This window comes from Lissotriton helveticus, chromosome 6 (assembly GCF_964261635.1).
Source record: "Lissotriton helveticus chromosome 6, aLisHel1.1, whole genome shotgun sequence".
Taxonomy (NCBI): Eukaryota; Metazoa; Chordata; class Amphibia; order Caudata; family Salamandridae; genus Lissotriton; species Lissotriton helveticus.
In genome coordinates, this window is record NC_136067.1 from 1,614,617,384 (window position 1) to 1,614,643,036 (window position 25,653).

General features: G+C 51.5%; 1 pseudogene; it reads left to right on the plus strand.

Annotated features, from left to right (window-relative positions):
- The first annotated feature begins 12,681 nt into the window (after positions 1-12,681).
- LOC144764637 (5.8S ribosomal RNA) lies at positions 12,682-12,826 on the plus strand (annotated as a pseudogene).
- Positions 12,827-25,653: the final 12,827 nt, after the last annotated feature.

The following is a 25,653-nucleotide window of genomic DNA, read 5'->3' on the forward strand; positions in this document are numbered from 1 at the left end:
ACTCTGCCCCATCCATCCATCCACCCACTCCATCCACCCACCCATCCACCCACTCCATCCATCCACTACACCCTCCCATCCACTCCACCCACCCCAGCCATCCACCCACTGCACATGACCATCCACTCCCTCCACGCACTCCACCCACCCTCTCCATCATCCATCCATCCAGCCATCCATCCACTCCATCCATCCACCCCATCCATCCATCGACTCCACCTACCTAATCCATCCATCCACTCCACCCACCCCATCCATCCATCCACTCCACACACCCAACCACACACCCACCCACCACCCACCATCCATCCACCCACTCCATCCCTCCATCCACCCCATCCATCCATCTACTCCATCCATCCACTCCATCCATCCAGCCACTCCATTCATCCATCCATCCACCCACTCCATCCATCCACCTACTCCATCACTCCACCCCCTCCATCCATCCACCTACTCCATCCATCCATACATCCATCCACTCCATTCATCCACCCACCCCTTCCATCCACCCACTCCATCCCTCCACCCACACCATCCATCCACCCACTCCATCCATCCATACATCCATCCACTCCATCCATCCACCCACCCCTCCATCCATCTATCCACTCCACCCACTCCATCCATCCATCCATCTATCATCCTGCTCCATCCATCCATCCATCCACTCCATCCATCCATTCATCCATGCACTTCATCCATCCATCCACTCCATCCACCCACTCCACCCACTCTACTCCACTCACCCACTCCACCAATTGCATCTATCATCCACCCACTCCATCCATCCCACACATCCACACACTCTACCGTTCCATCTATCCACTCCCTCAACTCCACCCACTCCATCCATCCATCCACCCACCCACTCCACCCACCCAACCCATCCATCCATCCACTGCATCCACCCACCCCATCCATCCAATCCATCCACCCACCCACCCACTCCATCCATCCATCCACCCACCAACCCACTCCATCCATCCATCCTCCCACTCCATTCATCCACCCACCTACTCCATCCATCCATCCACCCGCCCATTCACCCAACCACCCCAAAAACCCACCCACCCACCCACTCCATCCACCCATACAGTCCATCCCATCCACCCGCCCACTCCATCCATCCATCCACCCGCCCATCCACCACCCCCACTCCATCCACCCATCCACCCACCACCACTCCACCCACCCCACCACCCACCCACCCATCCATCCACCACCATCCATCCACCATCCATCCATCATCACTCCATCCACCCACTCCATCCATCCACCCACCCCTCCACAATCCACCCACCCACCCAATCCACCCACACAATCCACCCACCCACTCCAACCATCCACCCCACACACCTCCATCCCATCCCATCTTCCACCCACCACATCCATCCACCCACTCCACCCATACACCCACTCCATCCATTCCATCTATCTACCCACTCCATCCATCCATCCACCCATCCACCCACTCCATCCATCCATCCACTCTATCCAATCAACCCACTACACCCACCCACCCAATCCACCCACACAATCCACCCACCCACCCCAACCATCCACCCGCACACTCCATCCATCCATCCCATCTATCCACCCACCCCATCCATCCACCCACCCCATCCATCCACCACTCCACCCATAGACCCACTCCATCCATTCCATCCACTCCATCCACCCACTCCACCCATTCACCCCACCCACCCACTCCACCCATTCACCCCATCATCCCCACCCCCATCTACCCACTCCACCCACTCCATCCATCCACTCCACCCACCCATCCATTCCACCCATTCATCTTCTCCACCCACCCATCCACTTGATCCACCCACTCCATCCATCCATCTACCCACTCCATCCATCCCACCTATCCACCCACTCCACCTTTCCATCCATCTTTTGATCCAACCTTCCACTTCATCCATTCATCCATCCACCCACTTCATCCATCCCTCCACCCACTCCATCCATCCTCCATCCCTCCACCCACTCCATCCATCCACCCACCCACCCCATCCATCCATCCATCCCTCCACCCATTCCATCCATCCATCCACTCCATCCATCCACTCCATCCATCCACTGCATCCATCCACCCATCCACCCATCCTTCCGCTCCACCCACTCCATCCATGCATCCACTCCATCCATCCAGCTACCCACTCCACCCACCTACTCCATCCACCCAATCCACCAATCCACCCACCCAACCTACTCCATCCACCCACCCAACCTGCCCACTCCACCCATGCACCCACTCCATCGATCCACTCACTCAATCCATCCATCCACCCACTTCATCCATCCCACCCATCCAACCCACCCATTCATCCCACCTATCCACCCACTCCACCTTTCCATCCATCCACTCCCTCCACCCACCCACTCCACCCACCCAATCCATCCATCAAACCCCTCCATCCTCACACCCACCCTATCCACCCAATCCATCCATCCATTCACTCACCCACTCCAACAATCCACCCATCCACCCACTCCATCTATCCACCAACCCACTCCATCCACCCGCCCACCCACTCCATTGACCCACCACCCACTCCACCCACCCCCATCGATCCATCCATCCATCCACTTCAACTACCCCATCCATCCATCCACTTCAACCACCCCATTCACCCACCTACTCCGTCCATCCATGCACTCTGCCCCATCCATCCATCCACCCACTTCATCCACCCACCCATCACCCACTCCATCCATCCAATTCACCCACCCATCCACTCCACCCACCCCACCTATCCACCCACTGCACCTATCCATCCACTCCCTCCATGCACCCCACCCACCCACTCCATCATCCATTTATCCATCCATCCACTCCATCCATCCACCCCATCCATTCATCCACTCCACCCACCCCATCCATTCATCCACTCCACCCACCCCACCATCCATCCTCTCCACACACCCCCATTCATCCATCCACTCCACCCACCCAATCCACCCACCCACTCCATCCACCCACTCCATCCACCTACCCCACTCCATCCATCCATCCATCCACCCACTCCTTTTCATTCATCCACCCATCCATCCATCCATCTACTCCATCCATCCACTCCATCTATCCATCCACTCCATTCATCCATCCATCCACCCACTCCATCCCTCCACCCACTCCATCCATCCACCCACTCCATCCATCCATACATCCATCCACTCCATCCATCCACCCACCCCTTCCATCCATCCATCCACTCCACCCACTCCATCCATCCATCCATCCATCTATCCTCCTGCTCATCCATCCATCCACTCCATCCATCCATCCATCCACTCCATCCATCCATCCATCCATGCACTCCATCCATCCCTCGATCCATCCATCCACTCCACCCACTCCATCCATCCATCCATCCATCCATCCTCCTGCTACATCCATCCATCCATTCACTCCATCCATCCAGCCATCCATCCACTCCACCCACCCACTCCACCCACTCTACTCCACTCACCCACTCCACCAATTGCATCTATCCATCCCCCCACTCAATCCTCCATCCCACCCATCCACTCACTCTACCTTTCCATCTATCCACTCCCTCAACTCCACCCACTCCATCCATCCATCCACCCACTCCACCCAACCCATCCATCCATCCACTTCATCCACCCACCCCATCCATCCATCCACCCACCAACCCACTCCATCCAACCATCCACCCACTCCATCCATCCATCCACCCACCCATTCCATCCATCCATCTACCCACCCATTCCATTCACCCACCCACCCCTTCCACCCACCCACCCACTCCATCCACCACATCCACTCCATCCATCCACCCACCCACTCCATCCATCCATTCACCCACCCACTCCCTCCACCAACCCCAACTCCATCCACCCCATCCACACACTCCACCCACCCCGTCCATCCACCCACTCCATCTATCCACCCATTCCATCCATCTATCCATTCATCTACTCCATTCACCCATCCACCCATCCACCCACTCCATCTATCCACCCATCCACCCACTCCATCCATCCATCCATCCACTCCATCCAATCCACCCACTCCACCAACCCACCCAATCCACCCACACAATCCACCCACCCACTCCAACCATCCACCCACACACTCCATCGATCCCTCCCATCTATGCACCCACCCCATCCATCCACTCACTCCACCCATACACCCACTCAATCCATTTCATCCATCCACCCACCCCATCTATCCACCCACCCCATCCACCCCACCCACTTCACCCACTCCACCCATCCACCCCATCAACTCCAACCACTCCATCCACCCACTCCACCCACCCCATCCATCCACCCACCCCATCTATCCACCCAGTCTATCTATCCACCAACTCCACCCCATCCATCCATCCACCCACTCCACCCACCCATTCACCCACTCCATCCATCCACTCCACCACCCATCCATTCTACCCATTCATCTACTCCACCCACCCATCCACTCGATCGATCCATCTACACACTCCATCCATCCCACCTATCCACCCAGTCCACCTTTCCATCCATCTTTCGATCCAACCTTCCACTTCATCCATTCATCCATTCACCCACTTCATCCATCCCTCCACCCACTCCATTCATCCCTCCATCCCTCCACCCACTCCATCCATCTAACCACTCCATCCATCCACCCACCCACTCCATCCATCCATCCCTCCACCCATTCTATCCATCCATCCACTCCATCCATCAACTCCATCCATCCATCCACCCATCCATCCACTCCATCCACTCCATCATCCATCCATCATCCATCCATCATCCATCCATCTGCTCCACCCACTGCATCCATCCATCCATCCACCCACTCCTTCCATCCATCCACTCCATCGACCTATCCACTCCATCCATCCACCCCATCCATCCATCCACTCCACAAACACAATCCACCCACCCACTCCATCCATCCATCCACCCACCCAACTTATCCATCCATCCACCCACCCCATCCATCCACCCACTCCACCCATCCATCACCCACTACACCCACTCCCCCATCCACCCACTCCATCCATCCATCCATCCACTCCATCCACCCATCCATCCATCCACCCATCCACCCCATCCACCCTACCCTTTCCACCCCATCTATCCACCAACTTCACCCACTTCATCCATCCACCCACTCCACCCATCCCATCCATCCATCCACCCATCCATCCACTTCAACTATCCATCCATCCTCTCCAACCACCCCATTCACCCACCTACTCTGTCCATCCATGCACTCTGCCCCATCCATCCATCCACCCACTCCATCCACCCACCCATCCACCCACTCCATCCATCCACTACACCCTCCCATCCACTCCACCCACCCCAGCCATCCACCCACTGCACATGACCATCCACTCCCTCCACGCACTCCACCCACCCTCTCCATCATCCATCCATCCAGCCATCCATCCACTCCATCCATCCACCCCATCCATCCATCGACTCCACCTACCTAATCCATCCATCCACTCCACCCACCCCATCCATCCACCACTCCACACACCCATCCACCCACTCCATCCACCCACTCCATCCATCACACCCACTCCATCCCACCACCCATCCCATCCATCCATCCATCCATCCACTCCATCCACCAGCCACTCCATCATCCATCCATCCACCCACTCCATCCATCCACCTACTCCATCACTCCACCCCCTCCATCCATCCACCTACTCCATCCATCCATACATCCATCCACTCCATTCATCCACCCACCCCTTCCATCCACCCACTCCATCCCTCCACCCACACCATCCATCCACCCACTCCATCCATCCATACATCCATCCACTCCATCCATCCACCCACCCCCCTCCATCCATCCATCCACTCCACCCACTCCATCCATCCATCCATCTATCATCCTGCTCCATCCATCCATCCACTCCATCCATCCATTCATCCATGCACTTCATCCATCCATACACTCCATCCACCCACTCTCCACCCACTCTACTCCACTCACCCACTCCACCAATTGCATCTATCATCCACCCACTCCATCCAACCCACACATCCACACACTCTACCTTTCCATCTATCCACTCCCTCAACTCCACCCACTCCATCCCATCCATCCACCCACCCACTCCACCCACCCAACCCATCCATCCATCCACTGCATCCACCCACCCCATCCATCCAATCCATCCACCCACCCACCCACTCCATCCATCCATCCACCCACCAACCCACTCCATCCATCCATCCTCCCACTCCATTCATCCACCCACCTACTCCATCCATCCATCCACCCGCCCATTCCATTCACCCAACCACCCAAAAACCCACCCACCCACCCACTCCATCCACCACATACAGTCCATCCATCCACCCGCCCACTCCATCCATCCATCCACCCGCCCATTCCATCCACCCACCCCAACTCCATCCACCCCATCCACACACTCCACCCACCCCATCCATCCACCTACTCCATCTATCCACCCATTCCATCCATTCATCCATCCATTCATCCACTCCATCCACCCACTCCACCATCACCCACTCCATCCAATCCACCCACCACCCAATGCACCCACACAATCCACCCACCCACTCCAACCATCCACCCACACACTCCATCCATCCATCCCATCTTTCCACCCACCCCATCCATCCACCCACTCCACCCATACACCCACTCCATCCATTCCATCTATCTACCCACTCCATCCATCCATCCACCCATCCACCCACTCCATCCATCCATCCACTCTATCCAATCAACCCACTACACCCACCCACCCAATCCACCCACACAATCCACCCACCCACCCCAACCATCCACCCGCACACTCCATCCATCCATCCCATCTATCCACCCACCCCATCCATCCACCCACCCCATCCATCCACCCACTCCACCCACTCCACCCATAGACCCACTCCATCCATTCCATCCACTCCATCCACCCACTCCACCCATTCACCCCACCCACCCACTCCACCCATCCACCCCATCAACCCCACCCCCATCTACCCACTCCACCCACTCCATCCATCCACTCCACCCACCCATCCATTCCACCCATTCACCTTCTCCACCCACCCATCCACTTGATCCACCCACTCCATCCATCCATCTACCCACTCCATCCATCCCACCTATCCACCCACTCCAACCTTTCCATCCATCTTTTGATCCAACCTTCCACTTCATCCATTCATCCATCCACCCACTTCATCCATCCCTCCACCCACTCCATCCATCCTCCATCCCTCCACCCACTCCATCCATCCACCCACCCACCCCATCCATCCATCTATCCCTCCACCCATTCCATCCATCCATCCACTCCATCCATCCACTCCATCCATCCACTGCATCCATCCACCCATCCACCCATCCTTCCGCTCCACCCACTCCATCCATGCATCCACTCCATCCATCCAGCTACCCACTCCACCCACCTACTCCATCCACCCAATCCACCAATCCACCCACCCAACCTACTCCATCCACCCACCCAACCTGCCCACTCCACCCATGCACCCACTCCATCGATCCACTCACTCAATCCATCCATCCACCCACTTCATCCATCCCACCCATCCAACCCACCCATTCATCCCACCTATCCACCCACTCCACCTTTCCATCCATCCACTCCCTCCACCCACCCCACTCCACCCACCCAATCCATCCATCAAACCCCTCCATCCTCACACCCACCCTATCCACCCAATCCATCCATCCATTCACTCACCCACTCCAACAATCCACCCATCCACCCACTCCATCTATCCACCAACCCACTCCATCCACCCGCCCACCCACTCCATTGACCCACCCACCCACTTCATCCACCCCATCCACTCTATCCATCCATCCACCCACTCCATCCATCCATCCACTCCATTCATCCATCCACCTATGCACCCACTCCAGGCATCCCTCCATCCACTCCATCCATCCATCCACCCATCCACTTCATCCATCCACTCATCCATCCACTCCATCCACCCTACCCATCCATCCACTCCATCCACCTACTCCATCTATCCACCCATTCCATCCATTCATCCATCCATTCATCCACTCCATCCACCCACTCCATCCATCCACCCACTCCATCCAATCCACCCACCCACCCAATGCACCCACACAATCCACCCACCCACTCCAACCATCCACCCACACACTCCATCCATCCATCCCATCTTTCCACCCACCCCATCCATCCACCCACTCCACCCATACACCCACTCCATCCATTCCATCTATCTACCCCACTCCATCCATCCATCCACCCATCCACCCACTCCATCCATCCATCCACTCTATCCAATCAACCCACTACACCCACCCACCCAATCCACCCACACAATCCACCCACCCACCCCAACCATCCACCCGCACACTCCATCCATCCATCCCATCTATCCACCCACCCCATCCATCCACCCACCCCATCCATCCACCCACTCCACCCATAGACCCACTCCATCCATTCCATCCACTCCATCCACCCACTCCACCCATTCACCCCACCCACCCACTCCATACCACACCATACCCATCCACCCCATCATCCCCACCCCCATCTACCCACTCCACCCACTCCATCCATCCACTCCACCCACCCATCCATTCCACCCATTCATCTTCTCCACCCACCCATCCACTTGATCCACCCACTCCATCCATCCATCTACCCACTCCATCCATCCCACCTATCCACCCACTCCACCTTTCCATCCATCTTTTGATCCAACCTTCCACTTCATCCATTCATCCATCCACCCACTTCATCCATCCCTCCACCCACTCCATCCATCCTCCATCCCTCCACCCACTCCATCCATCCACCCACCCACCCCATCCATCCATCCATCCCTCCACCCATTCATCCATCCATCCACTCCATCCATCCACTCCATCCATCCACTGCATCCATCCACCCATCCACCCATCCTTCCGCTCCACCCACTCCATCCATGCATCCACTCCATCCATCCAGCTACCCACTCCACCCACCTACTCCATCCACCCAATCCACCAATCCACCCACCCAACCTACTCCATCCACCCACCCAACCTGCCCACTCCACCCATGCACCCACTCCATCGATCCACTCACTCAATCCATCCATCCACCCACTTCATCCATCCCACCCATCCAACCCACCCATTCATCCCACCTATCCACCCACTCCACCTTTCCATCCATCCACTCCCTCCACCCACCCACTCCACCCACCCAATCCATCCATCAAACCCCTCCATCCTCACACCCACCCTATCCACCCAATCCATCCATCCATTCACTCACCCACTCCAACAATCCACCCATCCACCCACTCCATCTATCCACCAACCCACTCCATCCACCCGCCCACCCACTCCATTGACCCACCCACCCACTTCATCCACCCCATCCACTCTATCCATCCATCCACCCACTCCATCCATCCATCCACTCCATTCATCCATCCACCTATGCACCCACTCCAGGCATCCCTCCATCCACTCCATCCATCCATCCACCCATCCACTTCATCCATCCACTCATCCATCCCACTCCATCCACCCTACCCATCCATCCACTCCATCCACCCGCCCACTCCATCCACCCACCCAGTCCATCCACCCCTTCACACCATCTACCCACCCACTCCATCCATCCATCCATTCACTCCACCCATCCACTCCACCCACCATCCATCCCTCCACCCACTTCATCCACCCATCCACCCACCCCATCTATCCATCCACCCACTCCATCCATCCACCCACTCCATCCATCCATCCATCCACCACTCCATCCATCCACCCACTCCATCCATCCCTCCAACCACTTCATCCATCCATCCACCCACCCCATCCATCCATCCATCCATCCACTCCATCCACCCATCCATCCACCCATCGACTCCATCCATCCATCCACCCACTCCATCCACCCATCCATCCACCCCATCCATCTATCTACCCACTCCATACATCCAATCCACTCACTCCATCCACCCACTCCATCCATCCATCCACCTGCCCAATCCACCCACCCACTCCATCCATCCATCCACTCACTCCATCCAACCTCTCACTCCATCCATCCATTCATCCATCCATCCGCCCACCCAATCCATCCATCCACCTACCCTATCCATCCATCCCCCCACCCCATCCATCCACCCACTCCTCCCACTCCATCCATCCATCCACCCACTCCACCTACTCCCCCATCCACCCACCCACTCCATCCACCCATCCATCAACTCCATCCATCCACTCCATCCACCGACTCCACCACCCAGTCCACTCCCGTCTGTCTACCAACTCCACCCACTTCATCCATCCATCCACCCACTCCACCTATCCCATCCATCAATCCTCCCATCCATCCTCTTCAACCGCCTCATCCATCCACCTACTCCGTCCATCCACTCACTCCACCCTATCCATCCATCCACCCACTCCATCCACTGACTCCACCTACCAATCCACCCACTCAACCCACCCATCCACTCCACTCACCAATCCATTCCACCCACTCCACCCACCCCACTCATCCACCCACTGCACCTATCCATCCACTCCCTCCATGCACCCCACCCACCTACTCCATCATCCATCCACCCACCCACTACACCCACTCCATCCATCCATCCATCCATCCACCACTCCATTCATCCACCCCATCCATCCATCCACTCCACCCACCCCATCCACCCATCCACTCAACCCACACCATCAATCCACTTCACTCATGCCACCAGCCCCATCCATCCACCCATCCAGGCATCCATCTACTCCATCCATCTATCCACTCCATCCATCCATCCATCCACCCACTCCATCCATCCACCCACTCCATCCATCCACCCACTCCATCCATCCATCCACTTCATCCATCCACCCACTCATCCATCCACCCACTCCTTCCGTCCACCTACTCCATCCATCCATCCATCCCTCCACCCACTCCATCCATCCACCCATCTACCCACTTTATCCATCCAATCCATCCTCTCATCCACTCCATCCACTCCATCTACTCCATCCACCCACCCACTCTATCTACCCACCCACTCCATCCACCCACCCACTCCTCTCCACCCACCAACGCACCCACCCACTCCATACACCCACTCCATACACCCACTTCATCCACTCACTCCATCTTTCCCTTTGACTCATCCAACCATTTACGCACTCATCCAACCATTCACAATCTCATCCAACCTTTCACACACTCTTCCAACCTTTCACAAACTCATCCAACCTTTCATGCACTCATCCTACCTTTCACGCACTCATCTAACCTTTCACACATTCATCCATCATCCATCCTTTTATTCATCTATTCACTCATCTATCCATTCTTTTACTCATCATCTAGCCTTTCAATCTCTTATCAGTTCACCTTTTCAATCATGTTCATCAGATCACTCACCTTTGTCTGCCACCCACTCCATCCACCCCATCCACTCCATCCACCCACTCCATCCATCCACCCACGTTATCCATCCATTCATCAATCCACCCACCCGCCATCCTTCCATCCACCCACCCACTCCATCTACCCACCCACTCACCCACTCCAACTCCATTCTCCCCATCTACTCAATCTATCCATCTACCCACTCTATCCATCCACCCACTCCATCCATCCACCCATCCACTCCATCCATCCATCACCCATCCACCCACTCTATCCATCCACCCACTCCATCCATCCACCCACCCATCCATCCACTCCGTCCATCCATCCATCCATCCATCCATCCATCCATCCAACCAATCCATCTATCCATCCATCCACTCCATCCAATCCACCCACTTCACCCACCCACTCCATCCATCCACCCACCCAATCAACCCACACAATCCACCCACCCACTCCATCCATACATCCATCCACCCACACACTCCATCCATCCATCCATCCCATCCATCCATCCCATCTATCCACCCACCCCATCTATACACCCACCCCATCCATCCATCCACCCACACCATCCACCCACTCCACCCAACCACCCCACCCACTCCACCCATCCACCCCATCCACTCCACCCACCCCATCTACCCACCCCATCCATCCACCCACTCCACCCCATCCATCCATCCACTCCACCCACCCATCCACCCACTCCATCCATCCACTCCACCCACCTAGCCACTCCACCCATCCATCCACTCCACCCACCCCATCCATCCATCCACCCACTCCATCCATCCATCATTCCACCCACCCATCCCCACTCCACCCCACTCCATACCTCCATCCATACATTCCATCCATACATACATCCACCCACTCCATCCTTCAATCCACTCCACCCATCCATCTACTTCATCCATCCATCCACCACTCCATCCATCCACCCACCTACCCACCCACCCACTCCATACACCCACTTCATCCATCCATCCCACCCATCCTCCCACTGCACCTATCCATCCACTCCCCCACCCACCCCACCCACTCCATCCATCCATCCACTCCACCCACCGGGAGGCCCTTCTCGCCCGGCAGTCCCGGGCTGAGCGCCTGATAATGCTTTTTTCTCCCAACTGTGCAGTCTGACTCCCAGAGGAGAAGCTTTGAACAGGGCACATGGGCCGTCTCGACGCACGCGCGGTAGACGGACAGGTGTCACCCGCCTCTCCTGCGCCCACAGGTGGGCAAACGTTTTCGGAAAGTTGCCTTTGTCTCTTGGCGGTAGATCACTCGGCTCGTGCGTCGATGAAGAATGCAGCTAGCTGCGAGAATTGGTGTGAATTGCAGGACACATTGATCATCAACACTTCAAACGCACATTGTGGCCCCTGAAGAGTATGTGTGTGTAAGAGGGGGATGGATGAGTTATGAGTGTTTATATTAGATATGATTACTGGAATAGGTTATGTAAGCAGTAGAGCGGCGTGTAAGGATTGTGTGGTTCTAATGGGTAAAAAGAAGAGGTGGGTTTTGGAGGGTGGAAGGCTGAGTATAGGTTTTGTCATGATAAAAGAGGATCTGTTAGGAGCAAGTAGAGGATAGAGCTGGTGCAAAGACAATCTAAAGCCATGGAACTATCCACTGGAGACGTTGGAGCTGCCATAAAAGGATAATCAAAAAGATCAGCCAATGAAGTGCCCCAGAGTATACAACGTCTGCTGAAGTTACACTCACTTCTTATGATCTTTTCCTCAAAACAAGGATTTCCCAGGTGAATTCCACCTGGTTTTCTGAAGAATGTGGCAGATGAATCAATATGACAAATGCTATTAAAGAGATTATGCTCTTGAACAAATGTTTAAAGGTACCTTTTCCGGTGCTCAGTACAAAGTAGAACAAAGTACAAGTGTGCATGAGAGACTGCACAATGAATGGGCATCCACAGTAACCAACAGCAAGGCCAGAGGCCAGTACAAAGTGCAAAGTAGGTACATGAGAACCTGCACAGGGAATGGTCATCCTAAGTGATAAACAGCAAGGCCAGTGGCCAGTACAAAGTAGAACAAACTACATGTGTGCATGAGAACCTGCACAGGGAATGGGCATCCATAGTAACCAACAGCAAGGCCAGTGGCCAGTACAAAGTATAACAAAGTACATGTGTGCATGAGAAACTGCACACGGAATGGGCAAACACAGTAATGAACAGCAAGGCCATTGGCCAGTCATAGTTCAAAGTAGGCACATGTGTGCATGAGAACCTGCACAGGGAATGGGCAAACACAATCAATCAATCAATCAATCAACAATTTGTAGAGCGCACTACATACCCGCGAGAGCCTCAAGGAGCTGGGAGGGGGGCGCTACTGATCGAACTGCCAGGTCTTGAGAAGCCTCCTGAAAGTCAGCAGGTCTTGGGTCTTTCGTAGGCTCAGTGGGAGGGTGTTCCAGGTCATGGCGGCAAGGTGGGAGAAGGATCTCCCGCCGATGGTTGTTCTTCGGATGCGTGGGACGGTGGTGAGTGCGAGGTCAGCGGAGCAGAGCTGGCGGCTGGGGATGTATAAGGAAGTCATCTGTTGAGGTAGACTGGGCCGGTCTTGTGGAGTGCCTTGTGTGCGTGAATGAGGTGCCTGAAGGATATCCTCTCGTTGACGGGGAGCCAGTGTAGTTTTCTCAGGTGAGGGGTGATGTGGCTGTGGCGTGGTACGTTGAGGAACAGTCGTGCCGAGGCGTTTTGGATGTGTTGCAGTCATTTGATGAGCTTGGTCGGGGCTCCTGCATAGAGGACGTTTCCGTAGTTGAGTCTGCTGCTGCAGTAATAAACAGCAAGGCCATTGGCCAGCCCACAGTTCAAAGTAGGCATATGTGTGCATGAGAACCTGCACGGGGAATGGGCAAACACAGTAATGAACAGCAAGGCAAGTGGCCAGTCCACAGTTCAAAGTAGGCACATGTATGCATGAGACCCTGCACTGGGAATGGGCGAGACTGTACACTGCCATGGTCAGCAAAACAGCTAGGGGGATAACAATGGGCCATCCAGGCACCGCTGTGGGAGAGATAGGTGTGTGAGGGGGACTTTGACTCAGACTTGGCTGTCAGTCGGACTGGGAGGTGGCTGAGGGTCGGGCCCAGTTGTAGGACTGGACCAGAGAGAGAGAGGACCAGCTGAGGTAGATGCATCAGTGGCTTTGGGGGCCGGAGGGCTGCTTGAACCGGGGGTGTGGTGGCACGTGGAGGCGGAGGCATGCTGTTCTGAGACACAGTGTGGGTGGGAGAATGTGGAGGGATGCCTTCCCACTTCTTGGGGACTCAATATGTAATTTTGGTCTTGATAGGAGTGGGAGGTGGGGCGGGCGCAACAGGCACACCCTCCACCAAAGGTGCATCAGGTGCTGCCGGTGGCCCTCCCTCTGGGGACCTGCTGGATCCGGCAGTACGCTTGGCCTGGCCTTGCCTTTTCCCTTCCCTCCCCTGTTAACCAGGTAAACCCCCTCGAATGCCCTCCTTTCCATGCTTCACAGGGGTGTGGATGGGAGTTGAGGTTGTGGGTGAATCGGCCTTAGAGGGCTTTTTCTGCGGATTCTTAGCAGGCACCAGCTTCACAGCAGGCACGGCAACTATCTGCTTGTCTTTGGGAGATGCTTTTGGGAACGGAGTGTCCTTGGATGGGGATGCTTTTGAGGCATGTGAGCCAGAGGCCTGCTTCTTGGCTTGATGCCCCTGAGTGTCACCTGAAGGGCTTTTACCTTTGCGCTCTGGGTGACTTTGGTTTGTTTGGGGGATGGTGTATGCGCTCTGGCAGGCTTGGGGTGTTGCTGTTGTGTGCTGAGTGTGGTGTATCTTGTGCCTTGTGGGCTGTGGTCACTCTTGTCAGATATAGCCACTGGCACCGTAGCCACTGGCACTGTGACAGCTGAATGGCTGCAGTCACTGTGGAGGACAAAGACTGGACAGTCCTGTGTAGCCCACCCACGTCTGAATGAATGCCCTCCATGAAGGCAACAACATGTGCCAACTTCTTGTCATGGTCTAGGAAGACATTCAGGAGAGTTGTCTGGCCCACACATACCTGGTGCAAAAGGTCCACAGCCTCAACACTGAGGGCAGCAGGGGAGACAGGGGAGACAGGGGCAGGGGCAGCGGTGCCTGGGGGGAAGGACACTCTTCCCTTCTAACTGGTACGAGCACGTGCAGCACTAGTGAAAGTAGCTGGGAGGGTGGGCACTGGACGATGTGTGGTGGAAGAGGAGGCAGATTTCCCACTCCCTGTGCCCAGCAACATAGAGTCGTCACCGCTGGCGTCAGATGACGTTGAGGTTGGTGTCTCTGGCTGTGATTCCTCAAGCACACTCCTGTCCACCTCGGAGGAGCTGGTCACATCAGTGTCAGTGTGCTCATGTGTAGCAGTCGTGCCTGATGCCTCACCACTGGTGTCCATCCCCTGTCCTTATGTGCCCTCGGTAGATGCTGCAAGAGTCAGAGACGTAGGTTCAGTTTAGTGCCATTCACACAAACATCATATGCAGGCAACGCACAAAACAAGATGATGATACCTCCATGTTGCACACCACCATGTACAGTCACATTGTGCAACCTTAATTCAAAAGTCAAAAATTGCATGGTATCATGCAAACTTGGCATAATTGACCCATGTGATGTCCACACAGCCAAATAGCTTGTCCATGCCTCCGTGTAACCAGACATACAGATCCCTGTGGGCGGAAAAGATGTACCTCCCAACATGTTGTCACAGTCACATATGGAGTCACCATAAGGGGACAACATAGATACATACTTCAAAATATCAGTTTGCAATGGCCATGAGCTCATGCCATCCACCTTGTCGTACTTTGGGGCACAACTACAGTTGAAAGTTAGAGTCAGATGTGTAGTTCTCACAATTTGGAGGCCAGGCACTACACACATTGATGAAAGCACACTCAGATGAGGCACTTTGCCGTTCACTGCCATGGGATGTCCCTGACTCTCCCAATGCAGCCAATGCCCTAAGGCCAAAACTCAGAATACCACGTCAAGGGCCATTACATCAATGACTTGAGAGAGTACATGTAGCAATAATGCATGACAGCTGCACCCAACACAGAGGCCACTTTCAAGCTATTGCATCATACTAGCAACATCACAGAGCTCAGCACTGGCTCAGGCTTGGAATACATGCAGTCACACACAACCAAACGCACCCTTGCCAGAATACTCACCCCTAGGAAACAAATCAGACCAACACAGTTTCTATAATTTTATAGCGGCTGGCTAATCATTTGTTGACATAATTGATTTAGAGTCTAGTTTCCTGTTCTTTGTAAATATTCACAGCTGAAACCTGTATAGTTCACCTTGTTATACACGTTCTTGGTTTGCTCACTATTCACTTGGGATACACTGCACTTTGTATAATATTTGTATGTCGCAAGTTATTTATATGTATTTTTCATTATCAATTCTTAAATATAAGGAAATATCCTTCATGGTACAAGTGTGCGTCTCTCTTTCTTCTGCCACCCTCCCTCCAATGTTTTCATTGCCATTGAGCTTGTTATAAACATTAAGTTATATAAAATCGTATGCCATAGGAACCACTATTTTTCTATATAAACGTACTGCCCTGGTTCCGCTGTGAGTAGGGTTTCCCTTGTTTTTCCATTTCAGAATACTCACCCCAGCATACTGCTGATGGGCCCTCAAACGATCATCCGGCTCTGGCTGGGTCACAGCCAAGATGCGTGCAATTAGTGGCGTCATGCTCCGGCGCGCCAACCTGCCAGTCCGAGGGAGCAGCTCCAGCGTCATCTCTTCCACATTTTTGCTCAGCCGGCAGATGTCATCCCACCTCTTGTGACAGTGTGTGTGTCATCGGTTAGAGACACACAGAGCAATGGCCCTCCATACAGCCTTACTCTGGTGGACTTTGAGCTGCAGGCATGGGAGACAAGATGAGGAAATTTCAGGGACACTGGGTTATATACCACTATCTCTCAGTACAGGAGCATGCACAAACTCAGCACAACTTCACAGATATGTTTAGCAGAGAAAATACAGCGGGATGCTGTAGCTGCGTAATGAAGGAGGATTGATGTAGAGGGCTGAGAAGTCTAGCCAACATCCGTCCCGGCCGCTCGCCCTCACTATAAACCCTAGCTCGTGCATACTTGCCCAAATAGTTAACCTCTCGCGCAGCGAGGTCCTGAAATTCGGCGAGTAGACTCGCTCATTGATGCAAGGATGGAGGGGGATTCTCAGTCCGAGCCTGTTCATCGAGGTCCTTTACCGCACTCTCTGTGATCTCATGGTCACGGCAGATAGAGAACAATACCCCAGCCTGCTTGGTAATGCATACGCCCCATATATATACTTTGAAGGCCTCCCCAAGTTATCGTAATGGGGCACAGATCCAGTGTTTAAGTGAAAATATTCGACTATAGCACCTCTGATGTCGTTCCGATACACGCTATCTAGTAGGGCATCTGCTGGGAAACACCAGGGTATGGATAATCGCGGAATGCTAGGTATAGAGAGCGTCAGCAGTACAGGCGAGTGGTCCGAGAGAATACGGAGGAGGTGTTCCATTGAGAGGGCATTTATCAGAAGGCTGGGGGATAGATACCAGTGATCTGTATGGGACGAAGTCCCATGGGGAACTGAATAAAAAGAGAACCCGTTGTTGAAGGGGTGTAGAGAGCACCACACATCAGTCGGAAGTGTGGTGTGTAACAAGACATTGAGTGATTGAAGAGAGCGTGGTTTTGTGACTTGTATCAAGGGTCGGGACCAATGTAAGGTTAAAGTCGCAGCCCATTATGATGGAATCGACAGATAACCAGGATTTATGTGCATCAATTGTAGCGAAGAACTCAGGTGTGTCTGTATTTGGGTCACATATTTGACCAGGAGTATGTGCTCAGTGCCGAGGGTGCCAGCCACCAGCAGATATCGACCCTCCAGGTCAGTGATTACTTCTTTTGCCTGGAAGGCTACTGCTTTATAAATAAGTACACATGTTCCCATGTTCCCCTAGAATATGTGCTGTAACTAGCAAAAAAGTGGTTTTCGCCCCAGTGTGAGGCAAACCGATTGACGGAGTGAGGGGCATAGTGGGTTTCCTGCAGGAACGCCACTTGGACTGCATGTCTAGGAAGATAAGCTATCACTTGTCTTCCCTTACGTGGAGTAGCGAGGCCTCTCAAAATCCGGGACATACACTTTAGTTCCATCATTTTACGATTTAGAGTCAGACTAGTAAATATGGATCAGTCTTATTGTATGGATATATTCCCTGGCTAACCTTGGTGATCTGGTCACCTGTAAAAAACATTCAAGAAACATCCAACAAATAACATCCCAAATCAGACCCCTCCCCACCCACATCAGATAGCAAGCCAACCGGTATCCTGTGAATCCCATAATACCCGAGTAAAACAGTAGGAGATCTCCTAGTAGGAAGGCAATGCTCAAGGATAACGCAGCTACAAGCTATATATTGCTGAAAGAATAACAAACATTGCTAAAGGTTATACGCAGCCAACCAGATTAGAGTACCGTGAAGAATGGATACATTATTGAACCAGGTCTATATGGTATTAATGTTCAGAGCGTTTGGCAGTGGAATTGGATGTTGATCAAGGGTCCAAAGAGGGGGAGCTTGGGGAATCGGGCTGCTTCCAGAAATCCATCACGTCCACAGGAGAGTCAAAGATGTCAGTCATCCCATTTAGGGTGACGCGCAGCATCTATGGGTATAGCATTGCATACAGGATGTTTGATTTCTGCAGCATGCGTTTTATGTCTTGAAACTTACGGCAGCCTCTTGCACCAAGGGGGTGAAGTCCGGAAAAAATAACAAAGACATTCCCTGATACTGGATGGATCCCTTTTCTCTGGCCAGGTGGAATACATAATCACGATCATGATAGTTCAATAGCTGAGCAATGATCAAACGTGGAGGGGGTGCCAGGAGCTGATCTTCATGCCAGTGTTCTCTGTGCACGTTCAACTGTGAGAGTAGCGGAGAAGGTCTCTCTGCTGAACAAGTCTATCAGGAGGTGTCCCACATTTCCAGCCATTGGACCAGTATTGATGGATTCGGCCACCCCAGCAATGCGAATATTATTTTGGCGTCTCTGAGCGTCCGAAACTTCCGCCTTGGAGGCGACCGCCTTGAGGAGGCGTTCTGTGCGTTCTAGCCTCTTAGTAATGGCAGGCTGTGCGTCCTCCAGTTCGGACAGGCATTGCTCGTGGCTTCTATTCGGGTCTCATGTTTTTCAATACAACCTTGCATATCATCCAGGCGATCGCTAAGGTATCAAAACATGCATCAACGGCCTTAACGCCAGCTCCCAGCTCCGCCATGATGGTTGCTATTCCGTCGGTTGATGCAGATTCAGACTCAGCATGGTCAGGGGGGTCTCCATGTGGTGAGCCCTCACTCTCATCGCGACATGGGGTTTTGACGCTCCCAAATGAAAGCTGGCGCTGTTTATGGTCTCCACGCCCCATGTTGAATACAGGGAGAAGCTGCACCTCAAATTAGTGGTGGGGGAGAGGGGGCCCACAACAGATATATGTTATGTGGTGTGGGGCAAGCAGACTGGTATCACGCTGTCCATTCCAGTATCTAACTCCGGTAATCCAGCCCCGAGGCCACAGTAGACTGCCACACCAACGTTAGTGCAACCGAGCTTCACCGGTGCCTGGCCCGTAGAATTCCCCCACTCTCCGAGCGCTTTCCCTCCAATGTAGTTAGCATAGACAAGGCCAACACCAGCGGTGACTAACGCATGGCCCAATGCGTGACTTGAAGATGTGTTGCTTCATATTGGGGGAGAAAAGTCTTAGGGTAGAGGATTCACACTTTCTACATACCTTTCCAGGACAGGGAGCTCAGCACATCCACGTATGTAGATGAGCAGCAATGTGTATTATAGTAAGGAGAAGAGAAGGGGCACTCACCACCACAGCTTCTGCATTTGTGACTGGTCCCGCGATGAACCAACTGCCTGTTTTTCCCTCAGGCCTCTGGGTCCATTGCCGCCTCAATTTCTAGTGTTGCAAAAAAAGATTTGCCTACCCCTCATATATTTTGAGTTTTGCAATTACTAAGGCAACAATGATAAACACTTTTCTTCTGTTTATCATAGACATTTATTTGTCATTTCATACAAAATTTTCGTTATTTTTTGAACATGTATGTATGTGGAAAAAGAAACAATTGCACTTCCAACTTCTGCTCATATATCACAAATAATGAATTTCATAAGAAACAAGTGATTTTTATACAGTGAAAAATTAAACAATATGTGATTTATGTACAGTGACAAAAAAGTGATGATATTTGTCAAAACAACGATGCAAGATAATGATTTCAATCAAGCATATACCGCTTTTATACAATTTAGTACATTGCGAACAATGAAGTTATTTTTGAAAGAACTCAAAGTGAAAGACCAACTTGTCTATTTAAAACAGACATAAATCAGTGCGCCTCGTTTTATTACTAGGCTTGTGCCGACGCGTTTCGAGTCCAGACAATCAATCGCCAAACTCTCATCAGGGCTTTATTGTTCTGATCTACAAAATGAAATGTTTTGACAACATTAGGACGGAACCTCTCTTTGTGATTACTGCACTAACTACCGTTACGTTAAAAAGGGGGGTACCTGAATGAATGGTTTCGTCTTTCAATGTAATTTAGGAGCGTTGTGGCCATCCAACAAGCACCTGCAGGGGAACATATTTAAAACACTCTCAGTGTTTTGATTCTTTTCTGTGAGTTAATGTTTATGAGGCATGCAGGGAAGAGTACATACCGACAGAGGGTGCTCCTGGACCTTGATTTACTCACGAAGTTGATCAAAAAATTGGGGACTATGTTGTATGTATCTGAAATTCAAAAACGTTTTGGTTTTTGATTACATGTCCATTCCTTAATCATCGTTATAAGTGAACCACAAGGATAGAGTACGGCGCAATGGTACCTGGATTAGTCGTTATTAAGTTGTAACATTGTCTGGACTCGAAACGCGTCGGCACAAGCCTAGTAATAAAACGAGGCGCACTGATTTATGTCTGTTTTAAATAGACAAGTTGGTCTTTCACTTTGAGTTCTTTCAAAAATAACTTCATTGTTCGCAATGTACTAAATTGTATAAAAGCGGTATATGCTTGATTGAAATCATTATCTTGCATCGTTGTTTTGACAAATATCATCACTTTTTTCTCACTGTACATAAATCACATATTGTTTAATTTTTCACTGTATAAAAATCACTTGTTTCTTATGAAATTCATTATTTGTGATATATGAGCAGAAGTTGGAAGTGCAATTGTTTCTTTTTCCACATACATACATGTTCAAAAAATAACGAAAATTTTGTATGAAATGACAAATAAATGTCTATGATAAACAGAAGAAAAGTGTTTATCATTGTTGCCTTAGTAATTGCAAAACTCAAAATATATGAGGGGTAGGCAAATCTTTTTTTGCAACTTCATTTGGCCCAGCCAACCCTTCTGTCCCATGGGCTCTACTCCCCCTTTTTTTCAATTTCTAGTGTGGCATGGCTGCTCAGTGCAGCAGAGACCCTGTCCTCAGGCTCACCTCGTCCCCTGTCGCCGCGGGGCCTCCCAGGGCCTCATCGGGTCTCAAACAGCGGGGGTCGCTGCACCTGTGCCCAAGCGCTCACCATGACGTCTTCCGGCTCGGGGCAGTCTGCAGGTCCGAGGGCATCTCTGAACGCGGTTCCCCACAGTCAGTGGTGCATAGAGCAGGATTCTGGCTGCTAATAGCGTGCGGTTTCTCCGGAACTTCAGAACTGAGCAGCCATCTTGGCGCATGGATAGGCCACGCCCCCAGGGGTCACATCTTTATTGTTTACGCATTGTTTCTAGGGATTTTAGAAATCTGAGAGATATGAATTATGTCTGAATTGTTATTACCTTCATGAAAGTCTATATTGCATAGATTGTGGGGCTTATTTGGAACATCCTGGGGCCATTTACACAGAGCCTGTTAGAGCTCATATTTTCTTCATAATAAAATTCACTTGTACCTTGCTGTAGGAAGGGCACTGGGTTTTTGCCTCCACCCAACAGCCTTTTTAGCTGGGTCATGGAGAAGAGCAGGTCAGAGTTCTAATGCTGACTCTGCCAATGTGTCCAACTGTAGGAAAGTGCCTCTATTGACATGGTCAGCCCCCACTTTTTGCCTGATGTGATTTTGAACTGTAAGTGTTAACCAGGTTCCCAGTGCCAGATCTCTTTCCTAAACACTGCACCATGATTGGCACAACTTCAGCTACCTCTTTAAGTCCCCAGTAAATGGTACCCCTGGTACCTACGGCACGGGTACTGAAGAGGTTCCACTGGTGCTGCAGCATGTATTGTGCCACCCCGGGGATCCTCAACAAGACTATACATACTGCCATTGTAGGCGGCGTGTATTGGAGCAGAGAAATCCTGAGCCAACATTATACACAGCCCTGTGTGCCATGCTTCTCATACACTCTTTAAGGTATAGGTAAGTCACCCCTAATGCAGGCCTTTAGCCCTAAGACAGGGTGCACTATATCCTATGTGTGGGCATATCAGCATGAGCAGATATACCCCTACAATGTCCAGTCTGAGATATTGTAAGTGCACAGGGAAGCCATAAAGAGTACATGGGCCGTGTATTTGTCAATATGAGTTTCCTAGCTCCATGTTGGCTTCACTGATTTCTAAGGTTTTTGATATCAAACATCTTGCATTAATAAATCCTCACTGATGCCAGTGGTAAATATGTTAATAAATTCAAACAGAAGACCCATTTAGAGGGTCCCCTGAAAACCTACCAAATGCTGGTGTGGTCGCTGACTTTTTTTGTAAATCTGCCACCACCAGACATGTTTCTGACCCCATATGTAGGAGCCAGTGCTCTCAGAGGGCACAGACACAGCGTGCTCTGGATGGAGGTGCTTCACACCTCCTCCAGGACAGGATGGCCTTCCTTGGTGGGAAGCTTCAAAGGCAATGCTGCCTTTGACATCCAACCCAGGAATCTCCAGATAGTGGGGGAGGCCAAGACCCCCTTCCTGCTCCATGTTTGGCAGGAAGAAAGGTGGGAAAATTAGTTAGGTTAGGAGGAGGGCCCCCACTTAGCCTACATCACACCTAGGGCAGGGCAGGCAAGATAAACCCCTCTCCTGGAAATCTTGGGTTGGTGGAGAAACAACCTATCAGGGCTAGGGTAGTGTCCCTTCCCACTGGAAAAGGTAACTAGAGGGTTCAGATACCCTAAAGGTAGGTAGTCCATTGGCTACTAACTGTCTTCCCTTGTAATACCCCTAAATTCAGTATTTAGGTGGCACCCGGAAATCTGAACTTCAGATTCCACAGACAAGAAAAGGAAAAGGACAAAGAAGAGCTGCTGACCAAAGACTGATACCCTCCTGCAGAATAAATTGGAGCCAAACCCTGCCTGCTGCATGGAAGACTCAACAATCATGGTGTACTGTCTTATCCTGCGACTCAGAGGCCTCCAAGAGCCCCGGAGCCCCTCCAGCCTTTAGAAATTGCCAAGAAGCTCCCTTGGAGTAGAGCTATTATTCCCCTGCACACCCCAGGCACCAAACTCATGATGTTCTGTTTGTCGACTTGCTGCTCCCTAACGACCTCAATGCAGCACCAAAGCAAGAAAAGGTACAACAGCTCCGGAGGATCAAATCTGTCTCCTCCTCAACTTTGGAGACACCAGGACCTACTAGAGGGTACCGATACACTGGGTACCAGACCCACAATGGCAAACACATTGAAGAAGATTCCGCTCCAGACTCAAGATGTTGGTATTGTGATACAGTCCATGGATTGTATATAATTGCTAAAATGGTTTGGGACATATTTTGAATGTTCCCTCCATCATCCATGTCTCACAATTCTGAAGTTTAAGTAATTTGTGGGAGTTGCACATATAATTTGTCGTTAGATTTATTGTCATAAAGTAGAAATTGGTCTTCATTAGGACTTACAATGAGTTCAAGTGGTATTTGTATTTCCCCAGAAGGTTTTGGGGGTAGGTGGGATGGTAGCAGTTGCTTTTTTTGCTCTAGCGATCAGCCTTTTCAACGTTGCGACAGAGGGTAATTGGCCAGTTACATGGTCTGGAACTCTGGAGAGTACATCTTTTAATATTTCAGAAGAAGGAATTTGAGAGATAGTGCTAGCTTCTTTCAGAGTGTCTAAAGTGTCTCTCACTTCTTTTTCAGCTATGTTAGTGGGGTGGCTATGATCCTTAACATGTAACACAGTAGTTTATTTTGTTGTAGCCATCCCATAACATGCATTTGAATAATATTTGGTGCATTTCCAATTAATTTTGATGCCTGTCTGATTCTCCTGGGTGTAGACGTATCCCATATAACATAATAAAAAATTTACTTCTTGGGAAGTTATGAAAATGGCATCTTCAGTCATTCTGATGTTTCAAATGCTATGAGAAATATATATAACAAATATTAAATGTATTGTAATTGTTTTAATTTTAATACAGGTTTTTATATACAAAATTATACTTACATGTTTGAATATGTTGAACTTTTTTTTTTACGCTGAGGTGTTTCTGTTGGTGCCTGCCTTTAGTGTTTCTTTTGATTTCCAGTGTGTGATGAGGGTAAGGAATTCTACTTGTTTTAATATTTTAATAGAGATTTATACTTACATTTTTTGGCAAGGTGGTTTGTGGATGATGTTTGAATGTAGTTGAGTATGTGTTGAAGTTTTTGTAGAGGATATATAATAAAAAAAATATACATTAATTATTCAGGGGTCTATTAGGAAGGTGGTCGGAAAACTATCCCGACCACCATGGTAGCAGAAATCAACCGTCCACTTGTACCGCGGCAAAAGCGGCGGTCCGATTAGGATCAACCGCCAAAAATTCCCAACTGCGGCGGAACGATGCCACGAAAGACCACCGGTAGTGGGCAGAGCTGGTGAAAATCCGTCCGCGGCGGTCATATTCGCGCGGGAACACTCAAAACCGCCACGAGGCCAGCTGAATCACTGTGCGTAAAATTAGGATTCTATTAAGGTGACGACGGGACGCTCCTGTTTCTGACCGCCGCAATAGCAAACAGGGATAAATGAGAGAGCCGGCAGAAGGGCTGTTGCATAGCCACCGCCGCGGACGCTCCGTGACAAATATGGCGGTCAACAAAAAAAACACACAACAACCCCATCAAGTGCACACATC